Source organism: Ursus arctos, unplaced genomic scaffold (genome assembly GCF_023065955.2).
Source record: "Ursus arctos isolate Adak ecotype North America unplaced genomic scaffold, UrsArc2.0 scaffold_22, whole genome shotgun sequence".
NCBI classification, from domain to species: domain Eukaryota; kingdom Metazoa; phylum Chordata; class Mammalia; order Carnivora; family Ursidae; genus Ursus; species Ursus arctos.
In genome coordinates, this window is record NW_026622897.1 from 16566630 (window position 1) to 16590674 (window position 24045).

The window sequence follows — 24045 nt, forward strand, 5'->3', positions numbered from 1 at the left end:
GAAAAGGGTGCTGCCCCCTGCCTGTGTGCCTCCTGTCCACAGCCCCACACTTCAGATGCATTTACTTTCAAATTATAAGCTATTTCTTCTGGGATTTATTTCTGTTTATAAATAATTTGCTTATACTATTATATCTTGCTTTACAAATTTAAGTATATCTATTCTTCTATTTTAGAAGTTGAGGATTTCATGCTCCTATACACCTCTCTTTTCATCTCTTGCATTATTTTTCATCTCGACTTGTTAATTTGTGTTCAGTACTTTTATTATTATAGCAGCATAAATAGCATTCTTTACTCTTCGTTATAGTAGTATACTGAGAGCACACTACTAGGAATTAAGAGCAGTGTGCCATTATTGTTTCCTTTGTACAACCTTTTGTATTTTTTCTAGAGTTATCTATTGTTTTGGTTTTTTAACTTGCTTAAATTTTTTTAAAAATCTATCCTGAAAGTTATAAGTAATAATAGATTAGGAGATGAAATCCTATTGACATCATAGAACTTTAGGTTAAAAATAATAATAAATATACCAGTAGTAATTAAAGTTGATAAAATCAATTGCATGACTATAAGACAGGGACCTAACTTGACTTAGATTTGAGATAAAGAGAATTGTGTTCTTTCACTGATCTCAAACTCCACGTCAGTAGAATTAAGTTGTTAAAACACAGTCTAAAGCTATATTAATTGAAATATACTCTCCAGAACAGGAAAGATGGTAGTCCTATTTTATTCATGTTACATAATGAGTTCCATGACAGAGTATACAGGACACATTGGACAAGGTTATGAGAATTTGAAAAACATGCCATATGAGTAATAAAGAAGGAAATTGAGAATGTTAGGCTAGAAATGTCTTAGGGGGAAATTACAGTTGTCTTCAAATATGTGTAAGGCCGTCATGTAGAAAATGAGATCCATTTATGCTTGACTTCAGAGGCAGATTAGGACCAACGGGTGATGTGAGGAAAGCGGGTTCAGTTCAATGATCATAGAACTTTCTAACAACTAGATCCACTAACAGGAGTGTGGACACTGACCTTGTCCCTCCAGCATCCATTCTCCCATGGTTTCTTTGGTAATAGCCATTTAAGCTGGGCCCTTGAGTGTCCAACTGAAGATTACATTTTCTACTCTTCCTTAGTATGGCCCTGAAATTAGGTTCAGACCATTGGGATAGAAACCAAAATTCATGCCACATATTTGAATCTTTGTTATACTAGTTGTACCCTATATATTAAGTAACTGATATAGCTTTTATTTATTTATTTTTTTAAGATTTGTTTATGCGAAAGGGTGAGAGAAATTTTACCAGACTCTTTACTGAGCTTGGAGCCTGACCTGGGGCTCAATCTCACAACCGTGAGATCAAGAACTGAGCTGAGATCAAGAGTCAGAAGCTTCACTGACTGAGCCACACAGGCGCTCCTACCTGTTTAAATTCTAAGAGCATTGTGGGAAAGGGTCCATTTCTCCATTTCCTTTCACACTGAACTTGGGTGAGAGTGTGACTTTGGGGAGCTGGGCTGTATTTAAAAACAGCCTGACTGGCCCCATGTGCTTCTCACCCAGGGAGGGACTCAGCAAGAGGGTAAGTTGGCTTTGAGGCATTGCCAGTGAGATCTGCAGATTTCCTCTTTGGGTAAACACTTTGGAGCTAGCATGGTCCTGCCCTTGTTATGTATCCTGAGAACCCTGTACTTCTTTTACTGTAATGTTCCACCCAATCGGTAATTCCTTGTTTATCACATGCATTTGCATATGAATTATAGGTTGCGCCTCTCAATTACTGCGAAGAAGCTAGTTGGAAGTATGATAGGGTTTGTGTTGAATCTGCACAGGTATTTACAGCTATAAATTTTCTCCTAAGCCCTGCTTTAGCTGCATCCTTTAAGTTCTGGAATATTGTGCTTTTGTTTTCATTCATCCCAAAGCATTTTCTAATTTTGCTTTTGATCTCTTCTTTGAGCCATTAGTTACTTGGAGTGCATAGTTTAATTTCTACGTATTTGTGAATCTCCCAAATTTCCTTGTTATTGATTTCTAACTCCATTCCATTGTGGTCAGATAATGTACACCATGTGATTATTATTTCAATACTTTTAAATTTGTTGAGTCTCATTTTATGGCTTCACATATAGGCTTGTCTGGAGTATGTTTCATGTATTTTGAGAAGAATGTGCCTTCTGCCCTTCTGGGTAGACTGTTTTATAAATGTCTGTTAGGGTCGTTTGGTTGATAGGACTGTTCAAGTCTTCTATTTTCTCATTGACCTTCTGTCTAGTTGTTCTATCTGTTACAGAAAGTGGGTGGTGAAGTCTCCAACTCTTCTTATTGAATCATTTATTTTTCCTTTTAATTCTTCGGTTTTTGTTTCATGTATTTTGAGGATCTGTTCTCAGGTGCACGTATGATTATAAGTATTATATCTTCATGCTTTTACCATTATAAAATGTTCCTCTTTATCTCTAGTAACACTTTATTTATTTATTTATTTATTTATTTATTTATTTATTTACTTACTTACTTATTTGACAGAGAGAGAGACAGCCAGCGAGAGAGGGAGCACAAGCAGGGGGAGTGGGAGAGGAAGAAGCAGGCTCATAGCAGAGGAGCCTGATGTGGGGCTCAATCCCATAACGCCAGGATCACGCCCTGAGCCGAAGGCAGATGCTTAACGACTGTGCCACCCAGGCGCCCCCACTTTTTTTCTTTTAATTTTATTTCGCCCAATATTAGTATAGCCACTCCAGCTTTGTTACGGTTTCTGTCTGAATGATATGTATTTTTTCATCTTTTACTTTCAACCTATTTGTGTCTTTGAATCTCAAGTATCTGTCCTGTAAATGCATCTAGTTGCATATTGTTTTATTAGTCCAGTCTGACCATCTCTGCCTTTTTATTGGAGTTTTAAAATCTATTCATATTTAGTGTTATTATTGACATAGTTGGATTGCATTTGCTATTTTACTTTTTGTCCTCTATATGGCTCATATCTTTTTGTTCCACTGTTCTTTTACTGCATTCGGTAAATATGTTCTATTTAACATTTTGGTTTCATTATTTTTTTTATTATATTGCTTTGAGTTATTTTTTTGGTAGTTGCTCCATGGCTTACCATAGATATCATAACTTACTGGAACTTACTTTATTAACTTAATTCCAGTGAAAAAACTTATTCTGGTATGACGATTCCTTTGTCCTCCTTTTTGGCTATTATTGTTATAATATTGCATCTATGTTACAAACCCAACAATACATTGTTATAATTATTACTTTATTCTTACTTTATATAATCTTATGTTTATTCAAAAAGCTAGTAAAAGAGATCAATTATATATTCATAGTTTGTTATATTAGCCTTATCTCCTATTTCTGGTCTTCTTCGTTTGTTTCTGTGGATCAGGATACCAATTGGTGTCATTTTATTAATATAATACAGTTTCGCTCCCACCCACCTCCTCTGTGCTATTACTGTCATATATATTGTATTTCCATATGCTATAGGCCCAACCATACAATTTTATACATACCAGTTTGTACAATTGCTTTTTAAATCAGTTAAGAGAAGAAAGAACACAGAAGCATTTATATTGTCTTTCAAAATTACATAATTATCTTTACTCATGCTCTTTGTTTTTACTGCATGGATTTGAATTACTGCTTGGGGTCACTTGCTTTCATTCTGAAGAAGTTCCTTTATTATTTCTTGAATCCAGAGGGGAAGGAAACCTGGCAAGAGGTGTAATAGTGAACAACAAAGAGAAAAAATGGGAAACTGGGTGAAATCAAACAGGCAAATGACTCGCCAACTACTCCACAGCTCTGCTTTACTAGAAATTTAGACAGGTCTGGGGCGCCTGGGCGGCACAGCGGTTAAGCGTCTGTCTTCGGCTCAGGGCGTGATCCTGGCGTTCTGGGATCGAGCCCCACATCGGGCTCCTCTGCTATGAGCCTGCTTCTTCCTCCCCCACTCCCCCTGCTTGTGTTCCCTCTCTCACTGGCTGTCTCTATCTCTGTCGAATAAATAAATAAAATCTTAAAAAAAAAAATAAGAAATTTAAACAGGTCTGCTTTACTGATTTATTGAATCATGTCTGATTCTCATGTCTGATTCAATCAATCATTGGTCTTAGTGGTTTTCAAATGTAAATCAATTTTATCTTTATAAGATGACACAATTACATAATAGTTAAGAGCTTGGGTTTTTAATCTTGTAGAGATAAATTCAAATTTTGAATATACCACCTAAAAAGCCTATGACCTTAGAAAATTGGCTTAATCTCGAGTCTCATTTAGCCATCTATAACACTATAACATATGCCACAGAGAGCTGTGTGATGGTTACATGAGAAAGTGCATGTAAAATGCTTATCCTCCCACACAAATGCTCAGTAAATGGCAAGCTTTAAAAAACACAGTAATAGTGGACCTGTGGTTTTGACCATGATGGGGTACAGATATCAACTTCATTTTTATATTGTAAACAATGATAAAACTGAATAAAATACATGAGGCAACATTTTTCAGGCTTCAGACAACAGAAATAGGAGGGATGTGATCCTTTAAAGATGAAAAATACATTAGGTGGGCTATCTACAGCTTTCTGCATGGGAGTTATTTCCAAACTGTAGCATAAGAAGGAAAAAGGCAGCAGATGCTGAAGGTGGGGGGTCACAAACAGAAAAAAAAGAGTGAAAAAAAAACAAACAGAGCCTTTATATTCCATTATAAGACAACATCAAGTGATCTAAACATTTAAACAAGAAATAATAGCCATTTTGTACACTTTCCATTTCATTTTGAGGCCAGAAGTGCTCTGATACCAAAATAAGAAAAAGACATTACAATGAAAGGAAATGACAAATAAGTAACCTTCATAGACATAAGAGAAAAAAAACAAACATGGAATAAAACGTTAGCACACTGAATCCAGCAATACAGAAGGATAATACATCATGACTAAGTACATTGTCTATAGGAATGCAAAGTTGGTTCAATAATAGAAATAAAGTAGTTTACTGCATTAGAAGAATAAAGGAGAAAATCATAAGATTAGCTCAATAGATGCAGCAGAAAAATTTGACAAAATCCAACTAAAACTCTCAGCAAACTAGAAAAAGAAGGGAACATCTTCAATCTGATGATGGGCATCTGTAAAAAGCCATGGCTAACATCAGACCTAATGGTAAAGGACTGAAGGCTTCCTCCTGACTGGAAACTAGCAAGGATGGCTGTTCTTACAATTCTATTAGTATTAGCCGTGAAAAGGGTATGGACAAGAAAAGTTAAACAGAAATAGAAGACTTACAGATTACAAAGGAAGACATAAAAGTACTTTATTCATAGACAACGGGATAGTGTACATGGAAAATGATTCTAAAAATCTACCCCAAAAAAACCCAAACTTAATAGAAATAAGTGAATTTAGCAAGGTCACAGGATACAATTTCAACATTTAAAAAATCTATTGAATGTCTATATACTAGCAATGAACAACTGGAAATAATTTGTTCAAGTATTATTTATCAGAGCATTAAGAAAGATCCTTGGGGATGAATTTAATGAATGACATGTGAGACCTCCGCATTGAGAACCACTGAGAATTGAAAGAACTAATCTACCGTATTGCAGAGACTCTGCGGAAATGGCATTGCTGTACATTATTTGTGGCCACTTTTCCTAAATACTGTGTAAACCATTACATAATACTTGCTACCACTTGTTAGTGCCAGGTGTGACTAACAAATTCCTAAAAGGGCAGCTCTTACCACTTCTCTGCTGGAAAACTCCTTCTGGTTCACAGGATCAATGACAAACTCCTTTGGTATCACAGGCCCTACACTATTAGCTCCAAGCTTCCTTTCTATATTCACCTCCCACATTACCCCCCACATACCTCCTATACTCCAGCCACACTGGATTCTCCAGCCAACTTAAGATTTTTTTTTTTCATCTTACGGGTACATTTACTCATGCCAGGAAGGAAACAGCACCTATACAAGTGTTTAGTGTCTATGTTCCCATCTAACATACCCTGCTTTAATTTACAGCCAGATTGATGTTCTTCCTGACGTGCAAAGTAAAGTTGGTTAATGTTGACCATGAGCTTCTCAGGATTCCAAGCTTTCAATGCTTTATTTCTTTTACCAGCACTCTTGCTTTTCTAAACAACGAAGCCCATCGACCCCAGTCTTCTCCAAATCTCCTGGTAACTTGGGTTTAGGGGGGCTTCCTGGGGATCCAGACATTTTAAATAAAGCTTTGAAGCATCTAGGCACAGGACCAACAGCTCAGGCCGCCCCAAAGCCCTGCAGCCAATGGTTTGCCAAGGTCACGGGTGACCAAGTTAAGGTATTGACCTTCATGTCTTGGCTCCTGATATTCCCTTCCTTTAGTTGACTCTTCACCCCACCCCACCAGTCGTCTTCAGCTGTGGGCTGGCGCCTGGTACTTAAAATACTTAGCACAGTGTGGGGCAGTTTAAGTACTTAAGGTGTGGTAAGTAGTTGCTGACTGAAGAAGAAAAGAAAAATGGTTCATTGACACCAATCCCAGAAGAGAGGATAAACGGATGCATTTGATTCTGAACAAAGACAAACGGAGACAAAATGTGTGTTTAAACAATGCAGGCAAATCCCTTGAATCGGCAGGCCTCTTTGGAAGCCGATTGTCATAATAAACCAAACCCGCAATCACTCCAATTTTAGGGAATTCAGAGAAATTTGTCGGGCATTTATTTGTTTCTTGTATTGTTTACTTAGAGAATCACAAAGTGTTTTAGAATACAGATGATCAGTGAAGCTTCAAATTGATTCTTTGATCGAATAGCCTCTATTGTAGCCAAATGAGAGTTTTGAAATTAACTACACAAAAAGCCTCAAATCTATTGTTTTATGTTTGTCCATTTGATACAGGGTGTTATGTATTCAGGGTTGGTTTCATGGGCATAGGACCCATACAGTCACGCAGGGTCCCACGCTTAGAAGGACTCCGCACTTGGTTTAATGCTCTATCTTGGCTGTTTTGAAATTCTTGTTAGTTTGAAGAAGGAGACCCGCATTTTCATTTTGCACAGGGCCCTGAAAGTCATGTTAGCGGTCCTGCAGGTACGTTTCTCCAGCTGTACAGAGGCAATCCCAACGGCTAGAGAGAGAGCTAGAAAGCACGTGGAATACTGGGACAGTGAAGGTCCGTGGGAACAAACCCCAAGAGAAAAAGACTGCACACCTGGGGTGCTTTCTGAAGGCTGCTAGAGTTAAACTGCTTCTCTTCACAGAACAAGACCAGGATGCGTCCCCTCTCCAAGCGGGACTTAAAGCAGAAGACCCCCCACTCTAAAGAGCACCAATGAGCTGCCTGAGTTGCCAATATCAACCAATCAGGACAAGGCCTTTCCAACTAACCAGGATGACGCATTTCTTTTCTTTCCCTCATTAGCAAATTGGACCTGAGCGGAACCAGAGCGGGAACGTTATGTAACCATGGTCTTCCCACTCTACAGGGACGCCGGCTAAGTACTTTTTGGTGTTGCTGTATCTCCCCTCAGCTTCATCTGTAACCTCTGTGTCTTTGATTGTGGGGTCTGGCCTTGGTTCGGGTTCAAGAACCTAACTCTGATAACAATACTGGAGGTTGCGCTTAACTCTCTATCCTTGGGATTTCCTCTTGGCCCTTTCCCTATGATCTCTATAGCAGGAAGGTCTGGAGACTTCTAAGCTAGTCCAAGCTCCCCATTTTGCCTATAGGAGAAAACTAAGATCCAGAAAGACAAGATCCTCCAGCCAGCGCTTAAATAATTTTAACGAATGAAGTTAGGGAAGTTGACAAGCAGTCACTCAGACACGGCAGGATACAGGATAAGGATCTGTTCCTATCTCAGATGAAGCCTGATTCTCATCAAGGGCAGATGAGATGTTCTCCCAAGTTCCCGACCTCTGTCTCCATTTCAACACCACAGACTCTGAAAAATTAGAGTCTGAGGTAATCCCCCTCACCCAGGAGTCCTTAAATGACAACTTCTAAGTATCTGGGAATCTCACTTTTGAAGGGAGGCTTGTTTGTGTGGGGTACGCTTTGGTTATTAGAAAGCATTTTCTCTTTATAAAGAACAGAAATTGGACTCTGCTGATTCCAACCATGAGAATTAATTCCCCTGCAAAATGACAGACAACTCTACTTCTTTCTTCACATAACAGCTTTTCAAATAATTGCAGATAGCTTTCCTTCCACCACGCCTTTCGCAAAGGCTGTTTGGATTTTTTCTAATACTCAATTGTCTGCAGTGTTTCTTCCGTAGGGATGCGGGTTCTAAGTGCCTATCTTTATCTCTTCCCTCTTGTTAACCTTAGAGCCATTAAAAAAAATCCTTAGGTTATAAAAGGGAAATAGGACAAACCAAAAGTATCGTGGCATGTGTTTTGTTTTGTTTTATTTTGCTAATTAAAAAGCCAGTAATAAAGTTCTAGGACCAGAAAGACCAGCCAAGAAGAGTAGGAAGAGTATGTATGTGAGTCAAGGGTTTTGGTTGCAAGTGACAGTAACCGACTGGGAGTTGCTTAAGCAAATATGAGACTATGTTGATCAAAGAGCAACGAACCCTCTTCCCCTTAAGTTCCAGTTGGAAAAGTTTCAGGAAAGGGCTCCGATTGGCCAAATGGGGTCACTGTCCACCCCTGGGTCAGAGTCAGACGAGGAAATCTCTACTTGGATCACATGACGGCAGGAGTGGGGCAGAGCATTATTGGGAGGAAGGTGAACACTCCTCCCAGAAGGGAAAGGCACTGGGCCAACAGAAATAGATGTGCCTGTGGTAAGTGAGCCAAAAATTCAAATAAAGAAACAGTAGAGACAACCACGACATCGTAAGAATGAAGTTGATACGATCGTTTTTTATTTTTTGAAGGGAGATAAACACGTAATGAAACAAAATGTTGAGTGTATTGAATTTTTAATTGATATCTCCTAAAATGAAATTTAATATTTTGTGGTGGAAAAGAATTACAATTACTTGAATACATTTTATGTTAAGTTCTAAAGCCTAGGCTGAGTTCCTGGGTGCACGAAGGTGCTTTGAAAATTAAAACAGAAACAACTTACGACCACATGAACGTGGAAAAGAGCTGACTGCTGAGGTGATGGAACCTGGCTGAAGACCCTGTCATGGTCTTGCCCTTGGTGATGCTCCCTGAGAAGAGGTACACAGAACACGTTCCGTGGGCAGACGCTCAGACTGCATTTCTAACGCACTATTTTCTTGAGCACTGGGAAAACCCAGACAGGCACACTTCATTTGTCCAATTACAGATGGGCTTTCATTAAGTGCCACCCCAGAGCCCATAGACCGAAGGCATATATGTATTAGTGGCTGCCCAGAGCCAATAAGACAGCTAAAATGTCAGCAAGCAGGACCACGAAGTGGTTCTAGTTTCCTTGTGGTTGGAAGCTTTTGAGTTAACAACCAAAATCTGACCACACAGGCCTGGAACAGAGTGCAAGAGAGCCAGTGAGAGGAAGTTAGCCAATGTTGGATGCAGGCCAGTCAACCTTCTAAGAAAATGTGCCAGCAAGGGGCAGGAGAGACCCTTGCCAAGAGAAAGCTTGCCTCCTGTGACTGTTTCTCATGGAGACATAATGCATTGGCTGACCAAATGCTCCCACTGGCCCAACAAAAATGCTTTCTGCTTCTCCAAGCCTACATGTTGCCCCTTGAGCTGAAGGAAGATCAATATGGCTGCCCAATAGATAATCGTGACCCGGGGCTCTTCGCATAGCTTGTCTTATTCTCTCAGAGGGTTTTCGTTGTTTACACCAAATGGAAAAAAACACTGTTAAAAATAAAAGCTTTCAATATTTTACTTTCCAAGGGGAACTACTGAGGGTATTTTTAAATCAATCAGCAAATATTTATTAAGCAGCTACTATCTGCAAAGTACTAAGCTAAACTGTAGTCAGTTCACAGGAGTGGTATAATTAAGGTGTACACATAGATTATAAAATAGGTTAGCTATTTTATAAGCAATACACCTGAGTTTATATATCAAATGAATATGATCTTCTTCAGAACAATTACTCTTGGTCCAACTGCATTATCTATAGAAAGACTTTTCAAATAATCTTTTCTTTGGGCATCACCTTTGGATCCTGTGATACAGTTTTTTGAATATTTTCAATGTTGCAAAGTATCGAGAGTAGAGGCAAGATAGAATTGAGAAATATTTTTTGATAAAAAAGAAACGGGAAACTACCCAAATATCCATCACCGATGAATGAAGAGACAGGTGAGATATATTCATACAGTGAAAAATTATTCTGCCTTAAAAAAGAATGAACTACTGATACATGCCATCACATGGTTGAACCTTAAAAGCATTATGGTAGGGGCGCCTGGGTGGCTCAGTTTGTTCAGCGTCCAAGTCTTTTTTTTCTTTTTTTTAAAGATTTTATTTATTTACTCGGCAGAGAGAGAGACAGCCAGCGAGAGAGGGAACACAAGCAGGGGAAGTGGGAGAGGAAGAAGCAGGCTCCCAGCAGAGGAGCCTGATGTGGGGCTCGATCCCATAACGCCGGGATCACACCCTGAGCCGAAGGCAGACGCTTAACTGCTGTGCCACCCAGGCGCCCCTCAGCGTCCAAGTCTTAATTTCATCTCAAGTCATGATCTCAGAGTGATGAGACCGGGCCCTGCATCAGGCTCTGCACTGGGTGTGGAGCCTGCTTAAGATTCCCTCGCTTTTCCTCTGCCCCTCCCCCCTCTCTAAAAACAAATTAAAATGCATTATGTTAAGTGAAATAATCCAGTCACAAAAGTCATGTACTGTATGCTTCCATTTATAAGAAATATTCAGAAAAGGCAAGTCTATAGAGACAGAAAGTAAATTAGGGGTTGCCAGGGCTAAGGGTAGAAATGGGTGATGGAGATGTCCTAAAATTGGATTGTGGTGACTTCTGTACAACTCTGTAACTTTACTAAAAATCGTTGAAATGTACACTTAAAGTGGGTGAAATTCATTACATGTAAAGGATACCTCAATAATTCTTTAAAAAATACCACATGGAGTGTGATGATTGTAAAGTATGCAAACTGATTTTGGGGTGACTTGTAAACCAGATCTGAAGTAAAGGCAATACATGGAAAGATCTAGAAGACAGCCCCCTCGCAAAGTTCCAAAATCAGTTGAGCAATTGCAGCACCTTGAGAATGAGCGCTCATCCCCTCCCAGGGGAAGGGAGGTGATGCCAATTCTCATTTGCATACGGACTCATGGGCATTGCTCCCATAGTCCTTTAACTACTATACAGCTACTCCCTTTCCCCAAGCTTACAATCTACTGTGGAGATAAGAGATATGTACAAGTACTGTCATCTACCAATAAACAAAGTACAATAAATTAGCTGATGTCAAGGTAGTAAAAGCCCTTTTCCTCTTTTCAAAGTGTGAGTTGATGGCTGAGTAAAAAATAGGCTTTTTTTTTTCATGGCTAATTTGCAAAATCCCTACATACACGAATAAGAAAAAGCAGTTACAAGGGAGAGAGAAAGTCTCCAAATGTGGGAACATATTGTTCTCCCCTTGCCACCTCCCTCCCTGAAATGTTACTGTAGTAACGGGCAATCTTCCACTCGAGTCCTTTTGCCCCAAGTCCAAGAGAAATAGCACCACGATTGATACTGCATTTTCAAAGTCACAAATACATAGAAACAAATTCAAGCCGTAGCTCAAACGAGTGATTGCATGTTAGATTTCAGCTGACATAGGGTTGAAATCTGTCCTTGGCTTTAGTCCCCATTTCCCTACAGAGCTGAAGTTGGCAGCCTGAAGTTTTTCTTTAGTGGTTGCACCTATGACCTCTCTCTGCCTCCCTCTCTTTCTTGTCTTGAGATTTCCTTCTTGAAGTCCAGAATGATTTTCCTATTGCACTCTGAAGGATAAACCCACACAAAGTAGCTTGACACTGAGCTCCGTGCCAGGGCTGGGAAGTGGGATTAAGGATTTACAGGTCCCGCTTTGTATGATTTTGAGAGGGTTAACACAGTGGGGAACTGGGCTTGTTAATTACTCAGATAAATGCTAATTGACCTATAAAAACGCAGGATTAAGTTGTTAAGATCTACTCCAACTGGCATTATGGAAAGACGGAGGGGCTCGGACTGTGGGTACAGCTCTCCTGAGGGATGGAGAGATGCATGCAGCTATGTGCCACAAGACCAGATGGTCTTTCCATGTCATTGAGAGGCCTCTTAGGGGATAGCTGAAGAAGAGGTTCAGTTAAAGTACATTGTGGAGAAGGAAGTTACTTAACACATTCTAGCCAGTTGAAATCTAATATCGAAACAAAACACCAAGCTACCAATCACGGAGGAGGGAAGTCCAGGGTAAAAACATTTGGAGGACCAAGCCTAAGACTTGGGAAGCTGGCACTGAATGTTCTCACCATTACTGGATGAGAACCAGGCAGTTCTAGTGTATTTCAGCAGGTCTGGTAGGAGAGAGGCGCTCAGCGCCTAGTTGCTAAAACTTCAGCGAGGTAGCAACTGTGAAAAAATCATTACAACACGTGAGCGTGTTCCATCGTATTATGTTAAACTGTTTCATGTTTGTGGCAGCTTTGCAATATGAATAGTCAAAGGACACCGACTGTATCTACTTGAACTCAATTACTGTGTTTAGCATAGATTCTACAAGGATACTTGAACAATATTAGGGGATTTCTCTGACTTGATACAGGTCAGCAAGCCCAACCGAAGAATGAGAAAAACACAACCTCTCATGCCAGTAAAATAAATTATGCTAGCCAAGAGTGCCTCCCAGATTTGTCATATAAATTAGCGGTAAAAATTAGCGGTAAAAAATATATATCTCCCAGACAAACTAAGCCACGAATCTAATCCCCCTGTCGGTCACCTCTTTCCTAATTATCACTAAAGCATGGCTTCGCTGGATGAACCACAGCTCAGGAGGGAACATTAAAGTGCAGACATTAACCACGATGACTTCTCCGAGGCACTAAATAGAATGGGAATGTATTTCTAAGACTGAACAGGGGGCTGAAATGATTCCAGATTTTTTGTCGAGGACTAGCAGGGGTGAGGAGAATGGAAACGGGGCCAAAGGCAAGTAAGAGGAAGCCTGCAGTCTATAAGGGGTGGTGTCAAGGCATGGTGAACTTCGAGAAAGGCCAATAGTTCAACCAGGAACCGATCCGTAACCATATTGCAGGGCTCAGAAGGCCTGAAAAACATGGATCAGCCCGCCTGAGCAAAGAAACCGTATCTCAGTCATGACAGAGAGAAAATTAGGTCAGGAACAAAGGGGAGATTTTTGACTCTGAGAAAGAGGGAGAGGGAGAGGGGAATTGTTTGGGGTAGATGATTTGCAGTCGGCTCTTAATTTTATGAAGGTGATTGAGTGACAACACGGAGAGGTTAATGCCATGGAAAGATGTTTTATTACTTACAACTCCCGAGGGAAGGGGGTCACGCCACGCCACACGGGGCCACGTGGAGAAGCACCAGGTCTGGTCAGGAGGGAGAGGCAGGAGTGAGGGGGAGAAGTAGAGGCCACAGCCTTTATTGAGGATTTTTGCAGTGAAGATATGATGGGATAGGGTAAACGGCTGAGGACTGACTAGTTTGAATAATTCCAGTGAGCGTTGGGGCACAGGCACCGTCTCTGGTTATCTGGCACCTGGCCCTGAGTTGATTGAAGGCAAGGGAAATGTTGGCTTGATGTGTGAGTTAGGTTGGGAGTATGGCCTGAGGACTGGTTGGAGAGTTTGTAATATGGTTTTTATGTGTCTACGTAAGCTGGGACACAGAGGAGATGTAAACAATTGTGGCTACTGGTTTGACCCTATAATTAACGGAGGCCAAACAGACAAATACAGAATCCGAGCAAACACAGAACAGGGGAGTCTTATCCACCCGTATATATTCATACTACCTGGTCCTCCGCTGTACTTGTAGATCAATAAATACTGGTTGGTGGGTGGGTGGGTGGGTGGGTTTGTTGGTGGGATGGAGGGTTGGATAAGATTTTTGGCAGTAGAGAAACCTTGAGAGAGAAAAATGGCACTTTGTTGTTTTCCCTAAATCACACCCTCCTGATGCGGAATTTGCCAGCTGCAGGGCTGTGGCCCAAGTTGCTTAGTGATGAAATGGCTTGAGTAAGACATATGTTGTATCTTTTTGGTTTAGGCAATTTTTGCTGGTAGGCACATACGCTCTCATGTCTATATTCTTGATCTGTTTCTTTATCCTTCACCATAAACTTGCCAGGGATAAAATGTTTCCTCATTTATTATAAGAACAGGGAATGCAAATGAGAATCTTTGGTGGGTCCTCAGTAAAGTCAGAAATGCTCCAGTGGCTCCTCATCTTATAGTTGAATTTCTCACAATTATCCTATAAGGCGTATAAGAACTGGCCCCATTACCTCTCTGATCTCTTTTTCCCCTGCGTAGCCCCTCCGTGACTCTGCTCCAGCCACGCAAGCTGCCTTGCAGCTCCTGGGACACAGCAAGCAGGACCTTTGCACTTACTGTTCCTTTACCTGGAACACTCCCAGATATCCACGTCACTTGCTTTCTTGCCTTCTTCCCCTTTCCAATTAAATGTCACCTTATCAGAGAGGCTTTGCTGACTACCAGATATAAAATACCAAACCAGGGGCTGCTGGGTGGCTCAGTTGGTTGAGCACTCGGCTCTTGATTTCAGCTCAGGTCATGATCTCAGGGTCATGAGATCGAGGCCTGCATTGGGCTCTGCACTGAGTGTGGAGCCTGCTTAAAATCTTCTCCCTCTCCCTCTGCCCTTCCCCCTGCTCGCATGTGCTCGTGCACTCTCTCTAAACAAAAAACAAAAGAATTACAAGGTTTACCTTTTTTTTTTTAAGATTTTATTTATTTATTTATTTATTTATTTATTTATTTATTTGAGAGAGAGAGCATGAGCAGGGCGAGGAGCAGAAGGAGAGGGACAAGCAGACTCCGTGCTGAGCGCAGAGCCTGACAAGGGGAGGGGGCTGGATCCCAGGACCCCAAGATCATGACCTAAGCCAAAATCAAGAGTCAGACACCCAACTGACTGAGCCACCCAGGCACCCCTACAACCATTCCCCTTACACACACACACTTAATTTTTTATCCTTTGTATTACTTTCTTCTATTCATAGCACTCACCACCGCTTATACCACTTAGTATATTACATACTTATTTTTGTGCACATATACCCCGTTCCCACTAGTAGAATATAAATTCCATGACAGCAAGGATTTTGGCAATCCCCAAACCTAGAAGAGGGTCTGGCACGACTGGTGCCCAATATACACCTGCTGAATAAATGAATGAATGAACGGCCCAAATACAAGCATACATTCCCTCTTGTTCTCTATCTTGGATTGTTTTCCCCCTTAGTTCCATGCCCAGAATTCCCACTGGATAAGAGAAACTGGTCACTGAATGACACACGAAGCTGTTCTGCAAGAAAATCACCCCTACGCTCAATGTTTCTCCTCCTGTTAGCCCTCATCTGGGTAAATGGCACCACCGTCCAAAAGCCAGGAGTCATGGTTCCACTCTTCTCCTGGAGCCCCAGGCTGGGTGCATCAGCAAGTCCTACAGTGTAACCTCCAGAACACATGTTGCTCAGACTAAGCCACTATCCTCTTTCATTTAACCTGCTAACCTACGTCTCCTATTCAATTCCTAACCCATCCCCACCTCCACCCCACCGAGATGGCCCACAGTAACCAGAGACGGTGTTTAAAATTTATCTAAGATCATGTAACTACCCTAGAAGACCTTGAATATCTACCCAAATTTCCTATTATAGATCCCAGAACTCTGTGCGATCCGGCCCTGCCCACCGTTTAAATTCATCCTTTGTCACCATCCCTCCCCCCCACCCCTGCTGCCCGGACCCCAGTTGACTTTGCTCCCTTCCTGCTGGTTTCCTACAACCTTTTGAGGAGCCCAAGTTTACTCTGGCCTGCAACCTTCCCACTCACTTCTTCGTGCTCTTTTTTGAATGGCTGGTCCATAAAGATCATTCTTTAGACGTCAGTCCAAATGTACCCCTCCCCCCCACTCAGAGAGGCATCCCACACACCAGTAGGTTTCCTCATGCTAGTCCCTATCCCCCCGTCCTGTTACTTCAAGTACATCACAATTAATCATTAGTTTATTTAACAGTCCATGGGGCAATCCTTTCAACTAGGCCCTGAGGAATACCTCTCTGGATAATTGCAACATTTTAGAAACTAAAACAGGCCAGAGAACTTTATCTTCTTCTCCCCTGGTGCCCTTTCTTAACCTCTACATGGAGCAACGCCTGTTCCTTTATTCTCTTCCTCAAATCAGATTCTGCCCTTCTGAACGCAGCCGGTATCAATGATGTGTTAGCATGAGCAGACACACTCCAATCACTTGCTAGTGTGTCTGGAGTCCTGTGTTGTGGCTTCTGAGGTGCGTCACAGGCTGAGTGGGACATTTTACTTGGACCAGGTCTCTGTCAATCCCAGGGGAGGGACGGAGCAGAGATGGGATGTGTGGTCATGCATTTAGCACGTATTCAAGTTTATTGTTCCTTGCTCCAAGATCATTTGCCATTTTATTCTTATTTCTAATTTGTCATAAAGGATTTTGTCTTCTGGAAAAGAACTTCAAAAATCAACAACAAATGAGAAAGTTATTTCACTGACTCAGTAGCTCCTTCAATCACATCATTAAGGAAATGAATACTTTCTGAAGGGTCCACGCACATCCTTAAATGTTTTTTGAATATATAACCTAGTTCATTATCACACAAATCCTCAAGACTTTATTATCACTTTCTCATGTAAGAAAATTAAGCTTTTACATATTGTTCCTTTTCCCTGTACAGCTGGTAAATAACAGAATGGATTTTCACCTCGGTTCGGGCATTTTGCAGGGCCCAGGATCTTTTGCTGTACCAGTAAGTAAGTTCCTCTATTGTCTTTGCTTCAAGCAACCTGGTGGATAAAGGGACGTATTTATAGGGACATAGTTGTTGCCTGTTTGGGAAAGTGGAACCTATCTATACTCACAACCTAAGACTCTTGAAACTTTGAATCTAGATATGAACAAGAGAAGGTGAACCTAATTGGAACTGTATCTTTAATGAACGTTTATATGATGAAAAAATATGTAATTAGATCTGGAAGTGATTGATTAATCAAGGCAGGCTTCCTGGAGGGAAGAATTTTATATGAGGTTTTGAAAGAGTATTGATACGAGGAGGGCAGGGATTCTGGGAAGAGGAAAAATGAGAATTTCATGTATGAGATAGTTAGTTGTACCTTTTCAGGTGGACCATGCATGCAAATGTGTTTGAATGTGAGACGCTGTATAAAGAAATCATCATTTATTTCATTGGAAAATTCTATTATGTTTTGTTTAAATGGCTGAAATGTCAGGGGGCCTACGAAAGTTATTTTTAAAAATTGATCATTAAATTGAAACTACCTGGGGCGCCTGGGTGGCACAGCGGTTAAGCGTCTGCCTTCGGCTCAGGGCGTGATCCCAGCGTTATGGGATCGAGCCCCACATCAGGCTCCTCCGCTATGAGCCTGCTTCTTCCTCTTCCACTCCCCTGCTTGTGTTCCCTCTCTCCTAGCTGTCTCTATCTCTGTCAAATAAATAAATAAAATCTTAAAAAAATAATAAATAAATAAATAAATAAATAAATTGAAACTACCTAGTGGATGAATTATAAAAGCCAGCTGTCAGAAAAACCCCCTCACTGAAAAATAAGGAGACATCATGGGGTTGTCACAGAGGAATGAGGAATATATGTTGGGGGTGTCTTTTCATTCTGTCTTTTTTGGCTCTGCCTCAACGGAAAGAAAAAGCAGATTGGGGAACTGAGAGTATGAAAGAATAAACGTGGCTGTTGTTCATGACCTAATCTGTGCTAAGACACTTTCCATTTCTGTCTCACAGGTGTGTCTTTATCTACCATCTGGGGAGGCAGGAGGGTAAACGGGGGAGATAGTGCAATGGAGTGACCCTTCCATTTTTTTCCTTTTTTTTTGCATCGAGATTATAATTGCTAGGTAGGTCTTCGTCATCAACCAGTGGTCCACCATGAAGTACAAAGAGTTCTGAGAGTGACCGGGAGGGCCGAGAGGATGACCTCTGACCTGTCTCTGATGTCAGCCAACCCACAGCGCTCCTTTTCCAAAATGGAATGTACATCTAGCCCCATGGGTGTTCAAACAGCTTTGCATTGGAGAGTTTAGAAAAATGTTCCAGCCAAATGGAGTCGGGGCTATGCTGCTCTCCAAGCCTTCCTTCTGAGAAAGGCCCTTTCCCCACACCATGTGACTGTTGTGGACCCCTGCCTCCAGCTAAACCCCCTGAATACTCACTGTCCTGGACGCAGACAGATGGACACGTGACCTCACCAGGGTCCTCTTCAGGAACTGATACGGACTGGATGATATGCTAGGGAGAGAAGGTTCTCTCCTTTCTCTTTAGCTCCAAGGATGATATAAACCAGGAATAAGTAACTAGTGACCATCTTCGCTGTCACCTGGAAAAATCTGTCTGGAGCCAATGAACTAGCTGCCCGTAGAACTAAGAGGTGGTGAAAACCACAGTCCTTACGTTGTCTTTTGAACCCGCAGGATCCAGCTGGGTTTGAACTCGGGTCACCTCTTGGCCTTCTTGGTTATAGAAATGTAATATTGGGCTTTATAATAAAAAACATGCATTTGATCTTTGTCCTCATTTCTGGCATATAGAGCTCCTAAAACCCTCAGAATTTCATAAGTGAGAGGAGAGGCAAAGGTGTGTTTTGTTTTTCCTAACAAGCTCCTTTAAACCATACCTGAGTTTATGTTAATGAGGTGAGTTGGGAAAGCCCCTAAGGATTTGGGCTGGTTGCCTGGAGAAGGAACCATAGTAATTAGAGCTTGGAACTTTCAGCCTCAACCCCCTGACCTCTGGGGAGGGGAGAAGGGTCAGAGGTTGAATCACCAATGGCTAATGATTTAATCAATCTTGCCTCTGTAAGGAAGCCTCCATAAACACCCAAAAGGATGGGGTTTGGAGGGCTTCTGGGTTGGTGCACGAGAACTCATCAATGTTCTGGATAGTGGTGCATTCCCCACTCTGTGGGGACAGACGCTCCCGCGCTCAGAATTCTTCCAGACCTTACCCTGTGTATCTCTCCATCTGGCCATTCATTTGTATCCTTTAATAGCCTTTGTAAGAAACCGATAATCTACAAGTAAACTGTTTTTCTGAGTTCTGTGAGCAGCTGCAGTAAAGTAAACCCCAGGAGGGAGTCATAGGAAACCTACCCTCCCTAGTGAAAAGATACCTAAGATCTCATTCAGGAGTGTGAGGAATTAAATATTCAAAAAAAGCTTGCTTGAAATCACTTTTGACCCTAAACTGACCTGAGGCTTAAAAATCAGAATTTGAAACAAGTATGCGTGTGCTGGGGAAGGTTTTTTGACTCCAAGAGAAATTTCAGGATAAAGTTAGAAGGTTCTTTTGTATTTAAGCCTGGAGGGAAATCCAAAAGTAGTTTGAGAGGAGACAGAGAATAATTAAAAGGCAGAGAGAAAGGAATCAAATTATACCTAGGTGTTTACACTTAAATATTATTTAAGTATTAATTAACATTCATATAGCTTTTAGATATGTGCCAGGAACTGTTCTAAGCACTTTAAAGATATTAGCTCATTTAACCTTCATAAAAACCCGATGAGATAACTTCCTTTCAAGTACATCATTATTTTAACAACATTGTACTAATGGTAATAATATCTGCCATTTTTAAGTGCTCACTGTACCCGTATTTTTTGTATATTATTTCATTTAACCTTCACAACAACCATAAGGAGTAGATACAGTTATGACTATTTTATGAATGAAAACAAACAAGACTCAGAGAAGTTAAGTAGCTTTCCGAAGCACACACAGCCAATAGGTGGTGGACTGGAATCTCCAGCTGCCTGTCTTTAAAGTCTGTGCTCTGAATCACTGCACCACCCCATTAATATTTAGTCACTCTTAATATCTTACTGGTTTTTAAAGATTTTGTTTATTTGAGAGAAAGAGAGAGCGAGCCTGAGCATGGGGGGGGAGGGGGAGCAGAAGGAAGAGGAGAAGTAGACTCTCTGCTGAGCAGGGTGCCCGATGAGGGGCTCAATCCCAGGACCCCAGGATCACGATCTGAGCTGAAGGCAGAGGCTTCACCGACGGAGCCACCCAGGCGCCCCAATATCTTACTGTTTTAATACAATTTAGTTTTATATTCTCACACAATTGAGTAAAAAAACAAAACAAAAAGCAAGCATATCTCACACCTATACATAACAAGATTATTACCCAGTACTACCACCCATCTGAAGGCAGCTTATTCGAATTTGAGGCCTCGCACACAGGCTAAAATTAAGAGCTTTCGAAAGTTGTCTCTGCAACCATCCAAACTAATGAAGTTGGAGGATAAAATCATAGGGGGCATATAAACTTACCTCAGGGACAGTTATTCTCATCCTAACTTCCATGCCGTCGGTTCGCGGATGTTGACTGAATGTCAGGTTGATTGACTATCACAAGTGTTCTGAGTCGGCACAGGAGATGAGATATTTTAAGGAGAGTTTGATAAAGCAGCGATTTACGAGGTGTGGAAAATCTGCAAGGAATAGGGAGGGCAGTTTCTGCATTAATAATCGGGGGAAACTCTCAGGCCTCCTCTTGTCCTCTTGAAGGGACAAGAAGAAGGAGTTCCTGGAACCCAGGGAGCAGAGCCGCAGGGAAGAGGGCGTCCCAGACAAGCTGGGCTTTCAACAGAGCAACAAGGTTAACCCACAGCACCTGGAAGGGGGGACACCGGGGGGAAGAGCCTCCCTGACTGTCTTTCTTTGCTACACCGTGATCTCCCGCCAGAGCCTCCCATTGGTCAAAGTCAACCCGACACCAGAACGTCGAGGATTCTGTGGATGGCATTCACGCTGCCAGCCTGTGGGAGCGCAGAACAGGGTGAGAAGGGGTGGAGACTGTCCGAAAGGCAAATGGACAACATCCAGAAGATTCATGAAATGGCCCAAATCAGTGCATGCTCTTTAATAAAACTGAATTTCCAAGCCTGCCCAAGTGTAGATCCCTGAACCAGCCTAAGTAATCAGTCGGTCTCACTCTTATAATCCTCTCTATCCCTCTTCCGGTCCTTTAAATCCAAAAAGGCCTCTGGCCCAAGTTGGACCCGCCTACAGCTTTGGTCCCCTTTGTGCTCTTCCTTAACCCGCAACCCGCGGGCCCAGAGAAGTACCCCGACACGCAGCTCGAAGCTAGCATGGCGTTTATACCTGGAACCAACTTCTAGGGTGGCCCTGTTGGTTGGTTGTAGCCGAAGTCTTCCTTGGGAAATTTTCACCATCCCGTCTGCACAGTAGATATCTGCCCTGGGGTAAGCTTGGAAAGGTTACAAGTTTAAGCAACCGCCAGAAATCCTGGCTTCTGTTCCTAGACTTGTGCAAAGAGCATGTGGTTGTTGCACGGGCAACGAGAGGAGAGGCTGGAACTGGCTATTTATTTAAGCTGTCAGGTGAGACAAAGTGTCAACATGTGGGCCTGGTTCAGTTTCCTTTCTTTCTCCTTCCTTAGAAACCTCTTGGGGCAGGCGTTGCACACAAACGGCTCATCCTTTTCTCGTTCACTTGTGGGTGTTTCGATCCAGCTTACCTAGACCGCAAGAGGTACCCCTATGTTTTGCTCAGCCTTACGCTCTTGGTTAACACTCTGTGTGTTGGTTGTTTTTCTCTGCTCTGGTCTCTATAAAAATGTACTCGTTCTGAGTCTCATTTCTTCCACCTGGTTAAAGGAAATGGGGAGATTAAAAGAAAGAAACTGGCAAACTGTTGCAAAGTTAGCGTCACAGTTCTCAGTGTGTGCTCTCCCTGTTACCAGCTCTTGGAGTGTAGCTTTTAAACCTCCCACTCACCCGCTCCGTGGTCTGAGTCATTGTGGGTTGCAACTCTGAGGACTGAGGTCAGGCTCTTGAGCAAGGAGGACCCGTGTTCTGGGTTCTCACAGCACTGTTTTTGAAAGCAAGGATTTCCCCGTGATACAGTGACATGCACTACAGAGAAGGAAGAAGAGAGGATGAAGAAATGAGTTCCCAGCAGGTACTAGATCTAGTCGGCATGGTTTCAGTTTATTTAGACAAAGTGACCGAGGGAGAAGACTATTCCAAATTTGAGCATAACATTGCTACGATTCCCAGGTCCGCTAGCTTAGTTCCTTGCATTTTCCTTGGTGAGATTACGGCTTGATGTAACAATATACCCTGTGGTCTACTGCACTTACGCCTTAATGAGAATGAACCCCTTTCCCAGTCGCCTTAATGCACATTTTCTTTTTGACTCACCGTGTCCCTTTGTCAGCCTCCTTTATATGGTTCTAGACACACTGTGAAGGAAACTTGACAAAATCCAGATGCCCCAGAATATTTAAAAATTTTATTTATTTATTTGTTTGTTTGTTTGTTTATTTATTTATTCAAGGGAGAACATAAACATGTGTGAGGGCACAAGTGGGAGAAGGGGCGGGGCGGGGGGGAGAATCTCAAGCAGACTCTGCACTGAGCATAGAGCCCGGGGAGCTCGATCCCAGGACCCTGAGATCATGACCTGAGCTGAAACTAAGAATCAGATGCTTAACTGGCTGAGCCCCCCAGGTGCCCCTACATGTCCTAGAATAGTTAAACTGCAGCAGTTCCTGTATCTTCCTCCTTCCACGGAAATTATAAATATAAGTGGAGCCTTAAGCTCATCTAATGATAAAATAAGAGAAGGGAAGTCTCAGATTAAATACAGAGAAGAGTCTTCCTGGATAAAGACCTTAGAGATACTGAACCAGGTTACTACAGAATACTGTAGACGTTTCTTCTCAGATAACCTAAAAAATCACGGGAAAAGCAATTGTCAATTTGGGCTGGTTGAGGTTCTTGGAACCAAGGGACAGTGTAAAATGATTTGGGCAATTCCTTTTCGGGGCACAGTAGAGCCCAGTGATCAAGAGTATGGACTTCAGAGTCGAACAGAACCGGAAATGAGACCTGGTTCCATCACTTACTAGAGGCAAAATCTTGGGCACCCCACTTAATCTCTCTGCAGAGAGTTAAAATGAGGATTAAATAAGATTATCGGATACATGGTGTTTAGTATAGAATCTGGCACCAGAGAAAGTACTCCATAAATATTAGCTTCTGTATTTAGCCTAGAGTTTTGTGTGTTGTTTTTTTTTTTATTAATCCTTTCCTTCCAAACCCCCATGCCCAGTGCATGCACGCAGATCTGTTCTCATGCAGCCTCGAAGCTTAGTCCCTTCCTATCCAGCCCCAAAGCTGCAAGTCTCCAGCTCCAATCAAGTCCCAATCTCAGCTGCCTCTTACTAGCCAGCTGACACCGTAGCTTCCGACCTAATTTGAAGCAACGTGCGGTTGACCCTTGAACGTGGGTTTGAATAGCACATGTATCTTACACGTGGGTTTTTTTTAATACAATACAATACAGTACTGTACGTGTGTTTTCCTCATGACTGTCTTTTTTTTTTTAAGATTTTATTTATTTATTTGACAGAGAGAGAGAGACGGCCAGTGAGAGAGGGAACACAAGCAGGGGGAGTGGGAGAGGAAGAAGCAGGCTCCCAGCAGAGCAGGGAGCCCGATGCGGGGCTCGATCCCGGGACCCTGGGATCACTTCCTGAGCTGAAGGCAGATGCTTAACAACTGAGCCACCCAGGCGCCCCCCCTTATGACTGTCTTAACAACATTTTCTTTTCTCTAGCTTGCTTTACTGTGAGAACACAGTATAGAACACATATACAAAATATGTGCTAGTCAACTGTCATGTTGGTATTGGTAAGGCTTCTGGTCAACAGTTGGCTATTAGTAGTTAAGTTTTGGGGGAGTCAAAAGTCATACGTGGATTTTTGATGGTTTGAAGTGTTGGCACCCCTAACCCCTGTGTTGTTCAAGGATCGGCTGTAGGTGCCCCCAGATCCCATT

The 24045-nt window shown here is 42.0% G+C and overlaps 1 protein-coding gene across 1 annotated transcript in view; it reads left to right on the forward strand.

Annotated features, from left to right (window-relative positions):
* Positions 1 to 21668: 21668 nt before the first annotated feature.
* SORL1 (sortilin related receptor 1) overlaps positions 21669 to 24045 on the forward strand; it is a 170483-nt gene continuing 168106 nt past the window's right edge. The window contains exon 1 of the mRNA XM_057316611.1: positions 21669 to 21733. The gene's annotated coding sequence lies outside the window, so the exon portion shown is untranslated. The remainder of the gene's footprint in view (positions 21734 to 24045) is intronic.